This window comes from Numida meleagris, chromosome 1 (assembly GCF_002078875.1).
Source record: "Numida meleagris isolate 19003 breed g44 Domestic line chromosome 1, NumMel1.0, whole genome shotgun sequence".
In the NCBI taxonomy this organism is placed as follows: Eukaryota; Metazoa; Chordata; class Aves; order Galliformes; family Numididae; genus Numida; species Numida meleagris.
Genome location: NC_034409.1, coordinates 52,992,313 through 53,015,063, shown reverse-complemented (window position 1 = coordinate 53,015,063; position 22,751 = coordinate 52,992,313). Strand labels below are relative to the sequence as shown.

The 22,751-nt window shown below is 41.3% G+C and overlaps 1 long non-coding RNA gene across 1 annotated transcript; it reads left to right on the top strand.

Moving 5' to 3' along the window:
- LOC110392480 lies at positions 3,385-8,707 on the top strand. The gene is made up of 3 exons (XR_002434418.1): positions 3,385-3,583; positions 5,966-6,147; positions 6,662-8,707. It is a non-coding gene; the product is annotated as an uncharacterized LOC110392480 (long non-coding RNA).

Below are 22,751 nucleotides of genomic sequence, written 5' to 3'. Positions count from 1 at the left end.
ATATCACCTTTTCCAGAGTGTAAGGAACCTGCAAGTAACAGGATTGGTTCAAGTTGGATATCAAGAAATACTTCTTCACCAGAGGGTGACCAGGCACTGGCGTAGGCTCCCCAGGGATGTGGGCAGGGCACTGAGCTGCTGGAGTTCAAGGAACATTTGGACAAAGCTCTCAGACATAGGGTCTGATTTTTGGGTGGTCTTGTGTGAAGCTAGGATTTGAACTTGATGATCCCTATGGGTCTGTTCCAACTCTCAATATTCTATGATTCTAATCACCTTACCTGTCTTGATTTGTATAGTTTAGATGTGACCATCATCATCACAGTCCAAACCAGTGGCAAGATGACCAGCCGATGTAGTTGTTTTGTGTGAACCCTTCTGCGACAGTCTGTTCCACCTCGGACAGTGTAATGACATCTGCAGGTAAATTGGGTGAGTATCATATGTATATTAAGATGGCAATTTTGACCATATCATTTCAATTTTGTATGACAGGCTGCAATAAACTTTCAATATTAAAAACCAAAATGGTGCAGTTTAGCTATTAGATTGGAGATAAAATTGGTTTGATAAAACTTAACCAAAACATTTCCATTATTCTCACTAAAGTAATTTCACACAAGATGGTGTAGATTAAATTAATACATTCTTAAAAAATGTTTTTACTTTGGTAAATTGTTATTATCTAATAGAAAACTGAAATCATGTTCTCCAGTCCTAAGCAATATTTCCTAAGATTCCCATTTCCTTAAAGGGAACAATATGAAAAGAAAATAATGAAAAATTCACAAAGCTAGTTAAGAGATTATGCATTAGGTATCATAGATAGAGAAGAGGCAGTACACCATATATATATATATACTCAATTTATATTAAGATATGTTTGAAAGATCATTGTCTAAGGCTGCTGCATTTCCCAGGATACCCTGAGTAGCTTGAATACTGCTCTCACATGGAAACCTAGGGAAAGTAGCATCTGTGCAAAAAAGCAGAAAAAAACTTGTTACAAAGCTGAACTCTTCAGAAATCCCATGTCACATTGAATTTAGATGATTTGTTTTGGAATAAAAAATCACCTCACAGACTTCTGGAAGCTGTGACAGAACTACCCTTCCCACCATTTCACCTTGGAAATCACCACCATCTTCCTCTCCCATAATACACAGCATGTAATGAAGGGACCCTTACTGGTTATTAAACCAGTCAGTCCTTACACCGCATGCCCAAGCCCATGAATGTTGCAATCTGTTAATAAAGAAAAATATCAAAATCTCCATTTAATTAATGAAATAAGTAGTGCTCATTCTGAGATGTGCCAGACCACCCAAGGCTTTGGTTTAATTGCTTTCAGAGCCTGTGGACAAACATACTCCTTCAGATCCAGCTGTGCTGCTGGATGATACTACTTTAACTGCTCATCTGTTTTGTCACCTGTCCTCGTCTTCCTACCCCTCCCTCCCCTAGTGTTTAACACTCTTTTGAACCAGGGAATACAGATGTTATAGTCAATATTTCTTCATTTATGCCAAATAAAACAATCTGCATTTGTTTAAATGGTTTAAATATGGGGTGGCAGCAATGACTATAGCCACTTTCTTTGGGTAGAAAGGCAATAACGAATGGCCTGCAGGCAGTGGTCCAAGAGCTGAGGAGGAGGATACCTAAAATACACAGGTGCAGAACAAAAAGAAATTGCAAATTCAGATCTAATTAGTCATTTTGTGGTGCTGGGAAAAAAAAAATCAAAATAAAAGCAGGACACTGCACTGCTCACTCCAATAAGCCTGACCTGCTGATCTGATGATTTTCCTGCTTCTCCCATGATAGGGGGTATAACAGCTGTAATACAACCAGGGAGTGCCTAGATCTTCACACATGGCTAAAATCCCAGTCAGAAATGTGGCAACACTATCTGGATGGCACACATAACCCAGAAAGCTTGACTGATCCCAACAGCACCAGATAAACTATCTACGTGTAGAGCAAGGCCACTCAATGGTGCATCATTTCATAGAATCATAGCATCATTAAAGTTGGAAAAGACCACTAAGATCACCATGATCATGGGTGTCCAACCTTTTGGCTTGTCTGGTCTGCACTGAGTAAAGAGGAATTGTCTCAGGTTGCATATATGTTGGTCGCTCCAAAAGTAATGCCTCCTATTTATATCCATTTAAACTACAATAGTCACAACGAGCACAGTAGCACTGTTTGATAGAGCAAATTCTCATTCGTAAAACATAATTTTTCAACATAGTCACCACCATCAGCTCTTAATTTTCATCAGCATTGTACAAGAGCCTGCATGCCCAACCCATAAAAGCTTGCACCAGCAGAGATGAACCACTTAAATGCACCACCCACAACATCACTGTGCTCACATCCACTGTTTGGTCTCCATAAACGGTCAGCAAGCATCGATGAATGCCAATGGGTGCCATTTTTTTCCACATGGAGGAATTCAGTGACACACCTTTGCTTCATATGCACTTCCATGTCAGATGCCATTCTGTCAGACTGCCTCCCTGCTGCCGTATGTCACATGGCAACAACTTGCAACAGAATATTCGTGGAAGGTTCAACCTCTACTGCCCATCCCGCCAACATCCGCCTCTGATGTCACGGGCCAACATCATAAAACAGGAGACATTACTTTCGGAGCTGGCTTCATAAAATGTATAATGCAGTTAATACATATAAGTATAATATTTTAATTTTATTTTCTTTTTATTAAAACATAAAAAAGGAGAGCAACAAAACCATAAAACTAGTTCCACCATCTCCCTGGGCAGTCTGTGCCAGAGCAGCACCAGTCTTTCAGAGGAGAAATTCTTCCTAACATCCAGCCTTGCACCTGTGCCACATGCTTTCTTTCAGCTCGTGATTGAACAGCAAATCTTGTAGGTCTTCTCACTTAGGATACGACGCAGGCTGTTTTTTCCCTTTCTCCCCTCCCCAGCCCCAGCTGGTTAAAGATGCTACTGCCACACACTGTTTGCTATTAATAATGTGTCAAAATAATGACATATATAAGTAGTACCCCCTTTGTGAGAGACAACCCAATCTCCTCATCCTTGTCTTTTGGTAGCTAGGCCCAGCAATGCATGAAGCATACCAGCAACTTTCTCATAGCTCTGCTACAGTGAGGTTGGGAACCCATCCAAATCAGCAGACCAAGCTGGAGAGCAGGGCTGTATGCAGGAGTGCAGTCCCTGAGAAGCTGAATGAAGAAATTATTAGCTGAGTCACCTTGCTCTCAGTGAGGGCAGGTCGCAGTCCTCCTCCCATGCCCTAGTGGGAACATAAAGCTTAAAAAATCATTCTCAAGTCTCCTTGGTGACGTGCAGAAATGTGATATCTCTTTCTCCACCCCAGCTTGTCCTCTGCAGTTGTTTGATTCCCAAGGAATTGCAACAGACTTACAGATTCTTCCCCAGCACAAAGAGTGGGAGGGAGCACCCACCAAGAAGTTATTCTTACATTTTCTGCCACCTCCTGTCCTGCCCCAGCCAATTAAACAGCTGTGTTACAGACTGTTAAAAAGTGACTGTGTTCTGCCCCAGAAGAAGTGACATTCAGAGAGGTGAGTGAAACCTGGGCTTCTCTCAGTTTCAGTATTTCAGCATCCTCTGGATCATAAATTAGAGAGGAGATATTTGTGTTAACCTGGGGAAAGACTGACACAATTTTGAAACCTCAAACAGCTTCAGAGAGAGACTCTGCAATGTGCTACCAGGCACAGTTACTCCTCTAACCCCGAGGAAGATAGTGCAAAGTTTTACAGTAACAAGTAGCTCTTTTATGTGTGAAGATGTCGATTCTTATTTCCATTATCCTTAAAATAGAGTGGGGCCTTAAGGTGAAAGTAAATAATTTTTGTACATTTTTCCTTGCTGTTACATCAGGGATAGGCCAATAAGGAGGAGAGTTGATGTGTCTGCAGGTCTGCTTACAGCATTTACCAGTGCTGTGTAAATTCTTAGCCACAGGTCAGAGACCACTGCTCCTCTTTCCCCACTTCCTTAAATTGTGGTCACATTTTGATCAATTTTACACTACCATAATTTGTAAAAAGATTTTCATAAATGAGAAACAAAGCCCAAAAACATTTTTGAGATCAGTCCCTCTTTTAGTTTTGTCAGCAACACATAGAGAAAATAATTACTTCTAGAGTTACAGTTATGTCATAGGGGTCATCTGGGAAACCTTCTAGAGTGAGATTAGACAGTAGAAATGACCTTTTTGTGGCTGATAGATCCTGCATGTTCCAGGGTGCCTCAAAGGCTTCTATCCTCATTATATGAACTCATGAATGGTTCTTTTAAAAACTCCAATAAATTATGATCTCAAATGAAGATGTGCTATTGCCTGTGTACAATGTTACTAATTTCCTTTGTAAAAGAAGAAAAAGCATTCAACAGAGCTATGAAGGACACCTACAGCAACCCTTCTTTATGATTCATGTCTGCCCATATCACAGTCTTTTCTTCTGGACTCACTGTTTGAAGGCTCTTTTGCACTTCCCTTTCCAAAAAAAAATATTCACACTCTGAATTGCCTGATTTGCCAGGACAAATTCAACTAATTCACTCTAATTAGGAACATGGTAAACTTCTACTCATGTAGAAAAGATGAAAGGTAACAGCTAGCAAGTGATTATTTCTATCAGTAGGTTTCTGTATAGTATTTCAGACAAAACATTCTTGCTCTTAATAGCTTGAATGTCTCAAAAGAAATCCATGGTAACTTGATCAACAGTGTCTGAATCTTTTCACAGGCTGGATGCTTTTCAAGAAATAATGATATTTGAATCATCTTTCTTAATGAAGAAGATAGCATCAATACAATGTGCCAGTTCTGTTGCTTAGCCCCTCATAGTTGGCATTGGCTTCACAATAGGGCTGTTCACTTGGTGACTGCAGGGTGCTAAGGCCCTGATCCAAGAAAGTAATGAGGTAATGAAAGTAATGAATGTGCCTAAATGCAAGCCTGAAGGTAATTCTTCAGACTATCTGTTCAGTCTACAATCCTTCTCCAAGTGCCTTGCAGAAAGTCATAGGACGGGAAAGCCCAAAGGGTGGTGAAATCTGTGTTATTTATTTGCAAACATTTTTGATAAACATATCCCTGCATGAGAAAGCTGATGTCATGCAACACTGGGAGTAGTGGTCTCCTGAACAAAGCCAGGACATGCAAACTATTCATATTAGTCTCCTCCACTGTCTGGAGGATCAGGAAGCCCAAGTGTTGTACTGAACTACACCACATTGGGCTGCTGGTACTGGCACCTGTAACCACGATAAGTTCACTGGAGCGGGGTTCTTGATACTTGTTCTGCACTTCTTCTCATGAGATATTTATGATAGTAAGCTTACTTTGGTTAAAAAGTGTGAAGTGGAAACCACAGGCAGATGTGAGGCCTAGGAATTATCCAAGCCCAAGTCCACCCTTTGCTAGGGATTGGAGAGTTGGAGAGGCACTTATATAACATGCCCCATACATGGGCAAGATTGCCTGTGTAGCTGACCTGTGAGCAGAGAGAGGATTCATCTGCCTCCAGCCTCTAAGGACCAACAACCAACAGAACAGGAAATTTTGCCCTACCTCCAAGTCTTCTGCTGTGAGAAGTGAGAAACTTTGGCCTGAAGCAATGTGGCCTGGCTGCAGAAATCACAAACCTAAACAGTCTCAGCATGGAGAAAAAAAATGTGATAATTGTTGGAAGCTTATGACTCTGCAGAGACCCAGTAAAGCATAAATATGGCTAAGCAACAACCCTCTGCTCAGGAGGGAGGATGAAAATGGCTTGGATGCAGTGAGCTGGGCACACCTCAGTTTGTAAGGACAGTCTTGAAGTGGGGAATTGTTACATTGCATCGTAAGATAATTGTGTGTATGCTTCTCATCAGTATCCCACCGTCAGACTACAATACTGAAAATCTCTCTTTTTTTTTTTTCACCTCAGCTGCATTCCTATTCTTTGCAGAGGCAAAATCACTCATGAATCTTAAGCAGCTTTTGCGCAGAATCAGTTCAACTAATGAAAAAACAGAGAAGATTGCTATAATCTCTTGAATCTAAGGAGTAATATAGAGCAGTGATTCCATCAGGATAAGGAAGAAAGAAAGACATGAGAAAGATGGCCAGGTGTGTTATGAATGTTTGCAATATACTTCTTTAAAAAATGTGGGGGAGGGAGAGGTGACACTGTTTGAACAATGCCATTATTTTACACCATCCTTCTCCTCATTACTTATGGACAGGCTGATGCTGAGATTTAGCACAGGAAACAGTTTTAAGAATCCATATATTCCTGGCTATAGTTCATGCCCTCAGACTGTGCCAGAACTACAACTGAATGTTAAATATCTAATATACCTATGCATTTTTAATGCATGCATTACTATCATTTGAAATGACACTGAATTCTAATAGCAATTTTTGAACAAATAAAAGGTGACATCCAGAAACCATATTGAAATAGTATATATAGCCAAAACCAACGTACACTGCAAAAATATGAGATTTCTTCCCAAAGCTGATGTTCCATAGTACACAGTATGGAATTAGATGTTACCATACTTGTGGCTAGGATGTGCTGTAATGGGAGTTCTTCATTTGGGACATGTAGGCAGGTTCAAGTGCATGTTTTTTATTCCAGGCAAGATGAGTGATGGTGCTTCTACCAATACTTCATAGACTTCCTGTGGAGATGGAAGCCACACCAGCAAGCCGGCTCTCCTGTACTGGCCTGAGTCAGAGGAGGGACTCAGCACAGGTGCAGTACCCCATCTGTGAGGATTTCCTGCATATGAAGCTTGAGTCTCTGCATGTTACTACTCTGGGCCATTACAAGGCACTAGCTTGGTCAGGAATCTCTAATCAAGCACTGCTTTGGGTGGATGTTCCTTTACAAATTACAATGCTAGTCAAGGGAATTAAATCAAGGAATCTCTTATTTACTCCTATGGCTTCTCTTGTCTAGTTAAGCTTTGATGGCTTAAAAGCTAGGACACTTCCTTTGAGTTTGTACAGATCCAGCACCAGAGATCTTCAATTTTAGTGGCAGCTGCTAAGCACCACTGCAATACATGGTAATTAATACAATTGTGTATACCAAAGAAACCAGGTGACTGACAGGCATTGCATACCTACATTTGAAAAGATTAGTCCTTTAGTCTTCTTTCTGCTTATCAATACATATATAAGTGTAATATTTGTGTCCCTCAGTAAAACTTTAGTGACTGTGCTCCAAAAAATAACAAAAAAAAAAAAAGCTTGAGATCTGGAGAGAATGGGAGAACTGTTTCTAAATTGTGTATTTCTTAGGATTTTAAAATTCCATCTTCCGTTTAAAAAAAAAAATGAAAAAATATGGTAGGCTTTTATTACTGCTCAAGTCTCTTGAAAACAAGCAAACAAAAAAACTCACTGAAAGCAGAAGAACTGGAGATCAGCCATTGCACAAACAATTAAAAAAAAAAAAGGCAAAAAGGAAAAGACATATTCCATATCCTTGGAACAAATTTCTGATTAACATTCCCCAGTTAGCACTCTTCTTCCTGCCAAGTATCTTTTCGTTTATATTGTCTTTTTTGCCCACTATTAATCTAGTAGTTAGGATCCAGTTCTGAGCGATGCTTCTTCACTAATAGAAGTTCTTTCCGGGGATGAAATCCTGATTAGTAAAAGCAGTTGCAACTCTGCAGTAGTTCACTATTGCCCTAAAGGAGGATCCTTATTCTATAGCCCTGTAGGGAACTAAAATATTTATGTTTCTAGTGCAAATAACATTCATGGCTTTCATTCATTTGTCCTTTCTCTGAGACATCTGAAAATCATGGGTACTCTATTACATCCCAAGGGCAAAGCATCAGATTTATTTTCATTGGGGAAATTAAGTTCTTATTTCATATATTTACTCCAAGATGTCCATACCCTACTGCCTTTCATGTTTTGAAAAGCAGGAAAGGTGGTTTACGCTCTTAATGCCTTCATTTCTTCTCTCTCTGGGAACACAATATGCATTTTGTCCTCATTTCCTCTGGTAAACCTGGTACTGTAGAAACACTGTGTCAGGAAGAAGAACCTCAGCTGCCTAAGAGTAAGAACCTAGCTCATAACACCAGCTAAGTGTAGCTGAAACAAATCCCACTCCTAGTCCCTACTACTTTCTGGGTAGCTCAGAGCTACCTGTTATAAGCTGCTCATGCTGCGCCAGCAGCCTTGTTTCAGTCAATGTAACACCTCACACAGTGAGACATGACCCAGCTAGCAGTAGAACTGATTTCCCTATTCCTTAGATCAATGAATTCTGCCATTGATTTTCTTTAGGATCAAAACATTTCCGTATCTTTAGCATAATGATATAATATGTCCTTGCAGGTTCAAAGCAAAGGTCTTTGCAGTCCAACAGATAAATAACAGAGTGCTAGAATTAGAGCTGGAACAGTATTTACCCTGACTCTCCTATACATTTCCAGCATCTAGAAACTACACTATTTCCTGAACTTGAGCTGTAACTTCATCACTCTAAATATTTAGGCATTGTTTGGCCAAGTGTCTGCAGCTTTATTTGATTGTTGTTGTTGCTTTAAGTTTATTACATTTGGGTCTTTCATAACTTCCAGTGGCAATGAGTTCCAAATTTCTGTTGTCTCTTGAATACTGACAGTGCCTCTACTGAATGCGCTGTCTAATAAAATGTTCCCTCCTTGCTGTCAGCCTTGTTACTCTCTTTACTAAGTTTCTAGTTCTATATTATCCACATCCACCACAAGGGTTTTTTGATGTTTTTTTTTTTTGTGTGTGTGTGTGTGCGTGCGTGTGTTGGTTTTTTTTTGACAGCAGACCTGAACAGCACATAACATTCAAGATGTGAACACAGCATGGTAACAAAAAGAATTCTTTTTTTACCATGTTCTCTATTTATTTCCTAATAATTTCTGATATTCCATCTGTCTTTTTGACCATTTCTATCTTTGAGCTGATGTTTAGGAAGAATTATATGTAATGATTCTAAAATCTGTCTTCTGAATGGTAATAGCTCATTTGGAGTTCATCACTGTGCACATATAGTTAAGGTTGTTCTCCTCCATATGCATTAGTCTGCATTTATTGACAGAGAATTTCATCTGCCATTTTATTACCCAATCACTCAGTATTTCAAGCTCCTTCTGCAAGCCTTCACAAACAGTTTTAGTTTTGACTGCTGTAAATAATGTTGTGTCAGCAGCTGGCTATGCCAACTCACTATTCACCTCTTTTCCAAAGTGAGTATTTAGGCTGAGCTGTGCACCAACAACCCCTATTTGCTGTGAAATTGCCTCTAACTCCTAGTCTGCTAAAGCACTGGGACATCCTGACAGTGCCCTTACTGCCCCATATCTCTGGAGTACCCAGGCCATATAGATTTCTCGTGCTGCTTATAGAGACCCATGCTCATCCACATCTTATTCCTGTCTTAAAACCCTCATTGTCCATCCCAAAAGCCGTGCTTCCAGATCCTAGGGAGGATCCAGATCCTAGGGGGAGCAAGGGATGCGTGTAGAGGCAGAAATTCTTTGTCTCTACTCCAGCCTCTCCAGACAAGTTCCTCTCGCCCATGCCGCCACCGGAGCCCCCCTCGCGCCCCAGGTTCCGGTACCCTGTGCCGGCGCGGCACGGGGCGACTCAGCCCATTGGCGGATCCGCGGCCCGGCCGTGTGCACAGCTCCCTCTAGCGGCTGCTGGTGGGCATAGCCATCCGGCAGTCAGGAGCTGCAGGCGGATCGACGTGGTCTGCGTCTCCGCGTTGCTTATTCATGGTGGGATCAAGAAACAGACCACTCTGTTAAAAGGGGGAGAGACAGGGATGCTGCCAGGCCGGGGGGCTGAGAAATGGCTGCAATATGAAGCTCTCATATTGCAAGGGCAGGGCAGGAATCACTCCCAGAGCTTAAAGTTTGAAGCTTTTGGAGGGGAGTTTGTCAGTGATACAGTTCCCCATTCGAACTCCTGCTAGCAGTGGCAGAAACTCGTGCTGCACTCACTGCTCTATTCCCGAACCAAACTGTGGCACCGTTGCAATACTTTTAGAATTAATGTGGGGTCCAGCAACAGCAGGAGATGAACACATCTACAGGAAAGAAAACAAGCAAACAAACACACACACACACACACACACACACACACACACCAAAAAAAAAAGAAAAAGAAAGAAAGAAAAAGAAAACCTGTTTGCTCTTCCCAAATGGAGATAGGAGAGAAAATGAAACTAGAGCTCTTGAAAAAGAGTGTCTAAGAATATCTTATGAACAGGTAGTCCAGGACCCTGTCCCAATAGTTCCATTCGTCTGGGAACTCCTCTGCTGTAACTCAGCCCTCAGTGCTTTTATTAGCACGTTGCTAACTGCTGCCAGGGTAGCTGTGGTGTACAGTGCAGACTGAGAAATGTCAGAAAGAAGTAGCTTTCTCATTTATACTTTACTTGCTCTGTGGAAGGGCATGAAGAACTGTGGGTTCACCTCCCTCATTCTGGACAGTATTGTCTATTCATACAAGAGCCAATGCTGTAAAAGATAACTTGCTCACTAGGTACACTCCTTGGAGCAGGACTAAGTAGCCTGCTTAGGATACTGTGCTAACCCAGATATTTTCATGGGTCTTAAAAGCAGAATCTCAGCACAGCAAAGTTCAGCAAAATCCCACATGAATGAACCAGCATGTTTGAAGCTAGCTAGTACATCTCTGCACTGCATGGTGCTGACATGCCCTGATGAAACTAGAAGGAAGTTCAGATACAAATGGTCAAACTACAGCCATGCTTTAGCTCATCTCACTGCAGCCCAACAGAAGAAGCATGAAGACAAAAGAAAAAAATCCCTAACATTTTTATTTTCATATGGACATCTCTCATCTTATTCTCAGACATGTCTGCTTGTTCTACAACACCTAGCACAAGGTAGCTCTTAAGTGCTAAAGGAGAGATGCTCTGTAATCTCAGTCTAGTGCTTTGAGGAGTCCACATGTATGGTACATTTAGGAGACTTAAACAAACACAGACTGTAAGTCCAGTGAATAATACTTACTTGTAGTACCCACATTAGTAGAAAATTGCATTACATGCATTTGGAGCACATTTCCCAATCCACAGCTTCCATTCTCTATTTGCAATTGCAGGCTATTGGTCTGAAGGTTACATGTTTGGACCCTGTGTGGAGAAGACCTACTGCAAGGTTGGATGCAGCCAGGATGTGAAGGAGGGGCTGGGCAGATACTGAGCCATTCTCCTTTTCTCTGACTAAATGCATGCACTGTTTAGCGCGAGTGAAACTTCAGGTGCTAAATGAGGCAATAAATCATCTTCAATCTGAAAGATTTGTAAAAGCTGCTATTGTAATCCAAAAAGCAAAAATTTACCTGATTAATATTTCAGGCCAGTCAACACAAGAATCATGTACATTGCACAAATTGCAAATGGTTCAGCTCCTTTTGAATGTGTGCTCTCAAATGTTCCCACTATGTCAGTGTGAGCCAAACACCAGTGATTTTCTCAGCTGTAAAATAAGCCAACACAAGCAATGCCAGTAAGTGCATTAGCCCAATTTCTTCCACATGTAAAGGTCTCCAGTACACTTGAAGTCCAGTACTTGAGCTGTAAGTACTGGTCAAGTAAGTAAGGCAGCATCCCCAGGCAGGAGTCTTGGCTGCATGGACAATAAAAATAGACAGATAATTTAAAGACTGTGTTTTGTCATGAAAAAGGTGACTTAGTACATGCTTGTTGACATTCTCTGTCCCTCCCTCTCTTTTTTTTTTTTCTCAGTAAGCAAAAATACTCTTAAGCTGAATTCATCCCAGCTTCCTCATCACAGACGCAAGCCCATATAGACTCTCTCACTGTCTCTTTCTCACTTTTAAAAACACTTAATATGTATTCAGTCTTTCAAAAGGTCACAAGAAAGATCTGTCAACAATTCGATATGGAGACCAAAGAGGGAGGAAATGCTGGCCAGTAGCACTAAGAAGCAACTGTGAACCAAGCAGGCACAAGTCAGGTTAAGCTACCAGCTTGGATGTGATTTTTAAGGCATTACTTGCCTGTCTTTCGCCCCACTCTAGATGAAGTAGAAGAGGTACACAAGCTGCATTCGTCTTTCATTCATTTTTATTATTTAAAAAAAAAAAAAGTAGAACTTGCAAGTCCACAAACTGAAGACTTTTGCATTCCTTTGAACTGAAGTGTTCTGGACATGAATAGCTCAATGACACATGGTGAAAATTTCTTAATGGAAGGATTTTTGTGGAAGTCTGAGAGTGCCTTTTCTGAGAGTGAAGCAGGAAATGAAGAGATTATACTGCAGCTCTCCTTCATTCTCTGTATGCCCATTATTCAGGCTGGCTATTAACTGTGCAGAGTCACCTGTGGATGCTCCACATGAACAGCTATGCTATTTGCACACCCAGACAGGTCATCTGCATGGCACTGCACAGTCCCATGTGGCAATTTGACTCTGCTGGTTAGGCTTGTCTGCACTGACATGGTCTCTTCTCTGTTACACCCTTTCAGTATGCTCTCTGCCCAATTTCAAACGCATTCAGTGCCAGCTGTCTTATCATTTTTTGTGAATTGTGTTATGCCATCTGTATCGCTATTACTTTGTATTACCAAGAGATAACGATTCTTGGCAATGTACGACCCTATGTTTTTGTGTGTCCATGCAACCTTTTTACTGCTGGGTAGCCTTGATGTATTAAGGTGGAGCTAGGTGAATATTTTGCCATTTAACTTGTTGTGCTTGTGGTGGATTTTTTATTTTATGTGATATCTCTATTAAAAGCTAGATGCATTTGCTGTGCCACTATTGCTAGGTGAGAGCTTACATGTATTGACCAGCACTGACTGAAAAGTGACAGATTTGGAGATGTAAAGTAATATGAGTTTGCTCTCCATGTTCATCACAGTTCCTCAACGGAGTAAAAGAAATTTATTAATAAAAATGGGAATTGATGGGTAACTCTGAAATGAATCTCATCCTCACCTCCACCACTGCTGTACTAGCGTGTAAACCAAATTTAGAAAAGTACTTGTAAAAAAAAAAAGAAAAGAAAAGCTGACAGTGGTTGTCTTGTATATTTATCCAGTCATGTCAACAACACAGGGATGGCAATCAGTATTTGGTGTCTGCAGGCAAGGTCCCATGGATAAAGCACATCCAAGGCTGTACCTGCCTTTGCAGAGGCAAGACAAACAAATCTATGTGATGCCCAGGATAGATTAATGCATAGGCATGTGCCTGGGGCTCCAGCTCTGCTTTGATGACAACATCTCTCTTTTCATTACTGAGAAATGCTTTTAGCCCTCCTGGCCATGAGGGAAAGCTGGAAATGGCAACCTGTGTGTCACGGATAGAGCAACATCTGCTTGAGTCTGCTGTCAGCGTCCAGAAGAGGGAAAGAATGTAACCAAAGCTAAGGGGAAATTACAGGTACTTTTATTTTTCCTAAATAAATACACAAGATGGAAAAAGGTTTTCTTTTCTTTTCTTTTTTTTTTTTTTTAGATGCCATTCTCATAAATGTTGTTACCCATCCTCAGCCAGATTTCCCTTTGGGTAGTCAAGGGGGTTTTGTATTGCCTTACTGTGTCCATGCATAGTTCAGCTGCTCTGCACTCTGTTGAAATGGGATGGTAAAATTTATCTTTCCTCTTCATGGTGGGCCAGAAAATAGCGCTACATTTACAGCCCTTTTTCAATGCCTTGCCTGCACTGACTGACATTCCATCACCAAAGGAGACTGAATAAGCCATGAACAAATCAAACCACAGGCAGCCGTGATCTACCTCGAAGTTCTCAAACAGGAGTGTTGGGCTCAAAACCCCTCTGCTGCCTTCTGGGCTGAAAGAACACCCTATCAACCGTCTCAGGGATTGTTGGAAGCAGGGAAATAAATCCCACCTGCTTCTTCCTCCTTTTCCTCTTCCCCTTGTCTGCTGCAGAGTGCTGTGGTGTGTGCCACAGACGTGGTTTTAGTACATCCTGGAAGCTGCAGAGGACATGGGCAAATCCACAGAGAGAAGGGGGTTTGGGTACCACAGGTGAGGGACAGTTCATGCAGCTAAGTAATTTGTAATTGATCAGTGCTAGTTGTGAGACAGGTCCTCCCACCTTCTGCAAGAGTCTGACCACCTCCAAAAGCTTTTATTATGTCCTAATGCATCTGTCGCTTAATGTACGAGCAGAAGCAATCTTAAGTCTGGCATTACTTTAACTTTCCAGTACTTGACTCTGCAGCCTCAGCTAATAATGTTCTTGAGAGGGACTTTCCGGTGTGTGATTTTATGGATAAAAAGCAGTCAGTGCACTTGAAGAGAGGCCAGGCTGGCACGCAATTACAGAATGGTTGCTTTCTGACTACAGACAGAAAGAAAGAAGAGGGGAAAAAAAAAAAACACTCAAGACCAACACAAATACACCATCTATATACCCCAAACAGTTTTCATAGCATATGAAAAAGTCACATCAGAAAATACATAAATACATTTAAAAATTCTGTGGTTATGAAAAGAAATGGGTTGTCTCCTAGTGGAAAATTAGAAATGCATGAAAACAGCTATGTTAGGTGTTACCTAGGAATACTGGGCTAGAGCTTTTCTGCCCCAAAGTTTTAGACAGCTTTGGCAGTTGGAGCTATACATCGGGTTAGGTGTGTGTAGTTTTGGAGCCAGACCTACCAAAGGACCTGCAAACAACTCCAGGTCAACAGTGTCCATTTCCATGAAGTTTGAGTTCTTGTGCAACCAAATGAGTGGAAATATCATGATTCAGAGGACAATTTGAGAAGGAAAAATACCCAAACCACACTTTTTGCCCCATAATGGGACAATTTATTTTGGTATGCAACTCAGTCCCCCATCAGAACCACACAAACCCTTGTAGCTATGGAGATGTCCTGGTTTTATCCAAATCTTAACTATGGCTTATCGCTCCCTTCCAAAGATCCTGTAATTCTCTGAGCCACAAGAGCTTCTCTCTTCCCCTGTATCTGCCACTTCAGCACTTGGTCTTTCTCTGGAGGGATGCAGCAAGGAAGCTCTTAATGGGCCCCCGTGGGACAACAGAGGGAAGTCCAGGAGCTGAGGAGGAACATCAGGCACATAATTCATGACCTGCCTCAGGCAGAAGGGGGCAAACAATAGCAACAACAACAACAAAAACTCTCTTCTTTCCAGAGTGGATTAATAGGAGCTCCCACTGGAGCCCATTAAACAAAGCAAAATGCTGAAAGCCTAGGAATATTGTACACTTCATCATTTTCTCAGAATCCCCAGGGAAAGGAGAGGGAAAAGTTGCGATGCTACCTAAGTGAAGGGGAGGAGCCTGAGAGAGGGCTGGCTCAAAGATGAAAGAGCACTGCCAGGCAAGAGTGAGTCATATCTTCTCACTAAGTGAATGGACATCTCCGTTGGTGTGTCTGCTGGTGATGTTTTTCCCTCTCAGGTATGTTTTCAGGTATCTTGTGCTTTCCCAAGATTTTGCAGGGCTCACTGGATGGTCTGCTTGCTCTGCCGTCCTGCCATCTGGTCAGTCTCACACAACTATCCCTGGCAGAGGCTGAAATTTTGATGTATTGTCTAAATTTAGAAGTGACATTTTCTCCATGTTTTGCAAGCAGGACTAATGAATCACTACAGTACAATCTCTTTTGCTCCCTCTTCATGGAGTTTGACCTGAATTTTAAAAATGACAAAGATGATGCGTTGACAGAACAGGCTGCAAGGATAATATCTCCCAGTATACTCCACCAATCTATCTTCCTCCTGCCCAGTATCTTCTCCACGTCCTTTTTGTCTACTATTCTCATTCCTCTGTCAATACAGTTTATTCTTCTTTTGGGACCCCATTTGTACGGCTCTGAGGACAAATCTTCATGTTATCTTCCAATTTCTGTTCAGGACCTACAGAGAAATTTGACAATACAAACCATCCTCCTTGCCCATCCTGAAATTACACTTAAGGTACCATCAGGCAAGAGGTTGTTTGGCCCTGAAGAGAATGGATCACAATCACTTCACTCCCTATACTTTGTTAGAAAAAGTTGGTCTTGAGGTATTCTACAGGAATCATCATGAATTATTGTCATTTTTTCCCATTATTAGTATCTTCAAAATTGTATAACTAGAAGTGTGGTGTTTAAAGAAGCCAGGACAACTCTCAGATTTATAGAATGAATCTGTGTTTTTTTCTGTGTGTTTTTGTTTGTTTGTTTGTTTTTGTTGTTGCTGTTGTTCTGTGCAAGTTGAGAAAAACTTGCAAAGCTGCAGAAGCCCTTCTATGCAAAATTTCAAGGTTGTTCTTGGCTTGTAAATCACAGGATTTACTATGTCAAGTAAGTGCAGGAGAATCTTTGCATAGAAATCAGGTGGATAAAAGTATCATTGCTCACCCAGTAGCATCTGTTCACCACAGGGATGACTAGACTTAGAATGGAGGACAAGAGTGTAAGAAAGATGCTTTTTCATTTCCCCACCTGGTTTGTTGCAGCCCAGATATGCTGTCCCACAGGGCACACTGCCCTCTCCTCCTTGGCTTTGAGAGGAAGAAACAGTTCAAGCAGTGACCATGTAATATCAGCTCTGTCTCTTAACACTGAATTGATTACTGGTAAGGAAAGCACTATTTCACCAAATCATTTGCAAAGCCTATTGTGTGAAAGGTGTTGACTAATTAAAGTCCTTATAGGGTGTCAGAGCTGTCTGGAACTTTATGACACAAAATGTTTTCTTCCTGTAGAAATCAAAGCAATTTTGGAGAGAGGTAAGACTGTCAAGTTTGTTTATCTGTGACCATCTCAGATAGATTAAAGCTCTATTATGCAGGCAATACAGAATTTCTTTATTCCCACATAAATTATCTGTATATATGTAATTACTCCTTTCCAGGATGCCTCCCAGACTGGACTGCTGGATTATGGAAACAGCTAAAGAGATAGAGGAAAGGGCTTTGAAAATTGGTGTAACGTGACTGGGTGGTTAACTGTGCTGCCTGTTATTCAGGACAGACAGCAGCTTTATGTAAGGCATACATAATGTAACTTTTCCTGAATGCGTTTAGCAAACAGTTGATTTTTCAGTCGCATCTAAGTGACCAAGAAACTGGGTCAACAGCAAACACATGCATTTACAACGCGCACACACAGCACTGCACCACCAGGATGAATTCACTGTTCATTTTTTTAAAATATTTTGAAAACTCTTCATACTGTTGAAACATGTTGTTCTTGTAGTTTTAAAAAAAGTTTACCATGTTTGAGACTACATCTTTATTAAAAAATGCATTAATTATAGGGAGATGATAACTGAAACATAAATAACAAGACAAAGCATTTCATAATGATCAAAATGAACTGATTTTATTGCACTAATACTAAAGAACAGAAAAATAAAATTTGCTTTCTGATAGTTTTTTGGAGTCCTTGACAGTTTAACTTTTCATCCAAATTTGGTTTAGGGGCATCACTTGATCTCAAAATACTCCCAGGATAGAAAAGCTACTTTACATTTACCTGCATGCAGGATATGAATGACTCTGGACCAGTCTTCTCAGTGATGATGACAGTAGATGGCAGCTCCACCCCAACAGCTTAGCATAAACGTTTCCCATATAGCAATGACACTGATGGGCAGCTTAACCTCACTGACATCTGCCTACTGCTAGGTTAACTTTGTGCGTAATTTTTCATGTTAGCACATTGAGAAAAGCATCTGCCAAAACATAATAACACAAGGCATATGTGGTTAAGAATACAGGACAATAAAGTTAGTCTCACTCTTTGAAGCTCATGTAATCAATACATTGTATGGTAAATTTGAAGGTGATGGGGAGGATGGTTCTATACTCTAGGCACCTAACTTTCTGATAATTAATCTAAACTAGTTGTCAATGTTTTTCCTCTTGATAACGATGAGAGGTAATGGTCTAAATTTGCTCCATGGGAGGTTTCAGGTTTGATATGAGGAAGAATTTCTTCTCCGAAAGAGCAGTGCTGCACTGGCACAGGCTGCCCAGGGAGGTGGTGCAGTCAGCGTCCCTGGAGGTGTTCCAGAACAGTGTGGATGTGGCACTGAGGGACATGGTCAGTGGGCATGGTGGGGATGGGCTGGTGCTTGGACTAGGTGATATTAGAGATTTTTTTCCAAACTTAATGATTCTTTGGTTCTATGATTCTATAATAATGAAGATAAGTGTCTCCAGAGGGAAGTTAGGAACACCTCCTTTGGGCATTTTACCCATTTGGAAGTGCCAGTCTCCCTCTTCTTGTAAAACAAGACAACTCACCATGGCACTGTTCAGAAGATTAACTTCTGCTGGGCATCTACATACTAGAAAATGTGTGAGGGCCTCCTTCCTTAACTGTAGATACAGCTTCAAAACAACAGCAGTCGAGTACAGTGCTAGTGATTCATGGAAAGACACAGTGCCTTCTCCACATCTGGATGATGAACTATTCTAGGACACAGGAAGTTCATTTTCATGCATCACTAACGACATTTATTCACTGTGCAACAACAGCCGGTTTGAAATAATGAGTTAGAGGTCATGAACTTTCTGTTTTACTCTGTTATTGATTCCTGCAGCATTTTCATCTTTTTTCTTCTTTTCTGAAGAATGGCTTTTATTTCTCAACAAGCAGTCTCTGTAGCCTCCTTAAGTAGGTAGGGAGAGAGCTGTTCTTCCAGTGTTTGCAAGGATGGGCTAAATTAAGCAAATTCTCTCTTTATTTTTAACTTTCCACCATTCAAACAACAGATCAAAGCCAGTTTTATGGCCATGCCAGACAGTTCTCCATGGCAATTGCTGCTCAGAGGCCTGAATTGCTACAAAAAGGCCAACCTTTGATCTTTTCGGCCCTTCCCACATGTAACAGCTCCTGCTCGTTCAAAGCAAAGAGCCAGGCTCCCAGTCATGGATTAGGTAAATATTTTTGGCAGAAAAAGACTCTATAAAGGAGCTGAGGGAACTGGCAGGGGGGAGGCAGCACCATGAAGTATGAGAATGGGTTAAACAGAGGATGAAACTGCTTAACAGACACCTCCAAAGTATGTAATCAGTGACCTGGACTCAAACTGTTTGTGTGCTCTCTGTCTTGCAGTCCTTCTGCTGCAGCTGTTATTATTTTTGGCCTGGGAGAAACGGCTTTCTGAGTTCATTTCACCTTGATGGATTATGATGCCATTTTAAATGTCAATTGATAATAATTGTGCCATTAAAAAAAAAACCATAATAAATGTTATCAGTTTAAACCTACAGTGTCCCTTTTATTAATATTTCTAATTTATCGGCTTGTTGAGAAATCTGCAGAGGCAACAAAGCTAATAAATCTGAGGTGAAAAGGACTGCAGAAGGCAGTCTGTGTGGGCTTTCTACTAGATCGTTGCCAGCTGTTGAACTTTGAGAAGATCGGAGCAGCTGCCACTGGGGAGACTGTTAGAGTCCAGTAAGGCATAAAGCATGGAAGACAGCCTACAAGGACATGAAGCTCCAAAGGTGACATGGGAAATCTGCATCTGTGCCATAGCTAGAAACTTCTGGTGCCCCTTAGCACCGGAGCCTCTTACTGGAAGCCAATACTTGCTCTGTATAGCTGGCTGAGCACAAGCCCTTATAGATGAGGTCTTGTGAGCAGTGGCCTCTGTGCTGAACATAAACACCAGAACCACTCTGGTTCTGTATCACATGTGGAAGTGAGAGCTGAAGGAGACACTTTGAGGCACCAGGTGGAACACTGCACCATTATTGTCTTTATGCAAAGAAGAGACCACCAAGGCAGGAACTTGAAGGGAGCTTATAAGCAGGAAGGGGAGCAACTTTTTATGTGATCAGATAGTGGTAGGACAAGGAGGAATGGCTTTAAACTAAAAGAGGGGAGATTTAGGGTAGATGTCTGGCAGAAATTCTTTACTCAGAGTGGTGAGGCGCTGGCACAGGCTGCCCAGCGAAGCCCCATCCCTGGAGGTTCAAGGCCAGGTTGGATGGGGCGCTGGGCAGCCTCAGCTGGTGGGCGGCAGCCCTGCTCATGGCAGGGGGTTGGGACTCAATGATCTTTAAGGTTCTCTCTAACCTAAGCCATTCTATGATTCTATGAAAGGGCACACTTCCAAACCAACAGTGTAAATGCAATTTGTTTTCCTCTTTGAGACAGGGAATATAGCACAAAGAGCTCCCAGGGTTGGATCCCAAAATGATTTTGAGTCAGCACATTTAGGAGTCTTCACTTTCTGAAAGCACACCGTATTTTAAAAATCTCACTCACTTTGTGGATTTCTAGATTTGCTTGACATGGACAGGAAGAGTTGAGAAAATCATCATGGCATGATTTTCTTGTAGACAGCTGCCTGCAGGGGTGAGGAGCTGCCTCCAGAGCCCAGCAGCTCCTGGGAAAGATGTGTTTCCTGCAGGCAGTAGTTTATAGACTAAATTAGACGGGTAGCACAATAATTGTAACAAATGAGAGTCATCTAAATTTCCAGGTCAAGCAGAAATGTAAAAATATCCCAAAACTTCCCTTCAAAAGCTATCATATTAGAATTTGGCAGAAAAATAACTTCTTCATTCTTCAGTAATTTAAAAGTAAAACATTCCTTGTTTTGAACATAAATAATTTGTTACATTTCAGCAACTCAGTCATTTGACAAAGGGGTCGACAGGAATATTTTAATTTGTAAAATGTTCATTTGCATTTCAAGCTTCTATTCTTTCCCCCTTTTCTTTATTCTAATATAATACAAAGAAAAGAAAATCCAAAATAGCAGTTATTACAAAGAAAGAATTTAATTTTTTTTGTTAATGAAATAGCACATATATTACTTTTTTCCATTTCGTTATTTAAAGAAATTTGAAAATCCTAAGGTCTTTCAGTATTACTTAAACATTTTGACATCAAATCTACTTATTTTTTCTGAAGAAACTTTTGTATGCAAAACATGGGATTTATGCATCATTACACTGATGCTTTCTAATACCCTTTCAAGAACTGTCATTTATTCACTCTATTTCCTACTTTAGAGCTTGTTGTGTTTTTCTATGTAGGAGAACAAAAATATATTTCTCAGTTGGCACTGCCTTCAGGTCTAATAAAAAGAACAATACAATAAGACAGAACAAAAATAAAGCCTTCACAAGGAAGCTTTCAAGTTATAAATTTGCGTGTGCGCATCTCATTTAAACCCAAACATAGGCAGAAAATCATCTTGCCCCCATGAGCAGCAGGGAGGTTCAGAGTCACAAGCCAAGACAGAGTAGTTACATAAACATGCAGAGTTTGATTTTGAAACATGGGACTACAGCGTTGTCTCAGCAGGTGCCTATCCAGAGAGAGTTGGCAGTGGAGACAGGCAGTGTATATTTTGTGAATACTGAGACATTCCAGTTTCACTTGTTACGTGTTGTCAGTGTGATCACTGAATAAAGGCATGAAAACTTGGAGTGTGCCTGTCTCCGCACTTTTTTCTTTGGAATATTTTTTAAGGCAGAGACACTTGTATTTCTTTAGAAGCTGGTGTGAACACTCATGGAGACATCACTACTGGAAGGCTATGTCTCTTCTTTTCAAAATGGTGTGTATTTAGCTGAGCAGAAATGGAGCTGGAGCACAGAGAAGGGATAGGAAGTGGATTTTTTGCCCCGAGATTCTCTAGGCCAGGGACCTCCAAAGATATGAGTCTTCTCATAAGGAGTGTAGGAAGCCATCAGACTTTCTCCTGAAATCCTCCTCCCCCTGCAGCAAGAAATGAGGCTTGCACACCAAGAGGCTCTAATAACAAACCAAAGATGGAGCTTTTCACAGTAAAGGAAAGCCTGTCCTTTCTTGGGCTTCATTTGTCAGATGAAGCAGACAAATCTATGGGTTGTGCTTCACTTGTGCACCTACGTACAGCCTTTGGAAAGGTGGACAGAAGAGGGAAATTAAAAAACCAGAGGCTCCCAGTCCCTCGAGGTGGTCACTGTGTGCCTGAAATCATCCAGGTAATAGATAGCGCAGTAAATAGCAGAGAGTCCAGACACTGTCATATATGCTAAACTAATACACCATGGGCTGGGTCAAGGACATTTCATTTGACTCATGATATCTGAGAAGTGAGTAAGATTTTAAGCCACTACAAGAAGACCAGTCCCTGTTTTAGTGTCCTAGGCAAGCTGACTAGGGAAAAGAAGGGATTTGTAGGAAGATGAACTGAGTTCCTCCTCGAGTTCATTTGTGGTATTCAATCTCCTACTGATTTTCAAATCAGGAATCATGAGCAAAAAGGCAAGGCCTTTTGTTAAATAGGCTGTTTTGATCCAAGGTGTACATTCACAGCATCTTTTTTTTCCTCTCTCCCTCAATAGCATGCTCACTTCCTCTCAGCCCACAAAGTACCCTCTCTCTCATTCTGACTAAGCACAAAATGGGAAGAAATCATTCATTGTGTACCCAGCCAGAACTATAGGTACTGACAGAACCCAAAAGCAAGAGAAGATGGTGATGCTGCCCTTGGCCGGAGCAGCACCTCTCTAGGCATATAGAATTTATAGGCAAGGTGTCTCTCCTGCAAGGCCACGAGACCTCTTGCATCCGTGCAGCAGCTGCCTCCTCATCAGGCAATGAGAAGGGTGAGATCCTCCTTCACACAGATGTCCCCAATGAGGCACTGGGCAGAGGGATGCACTGGGAACAAAGAGGAGCACTTCTCTATCTCTTCCATTTCATCAGAGCAAAAGACACTCTCT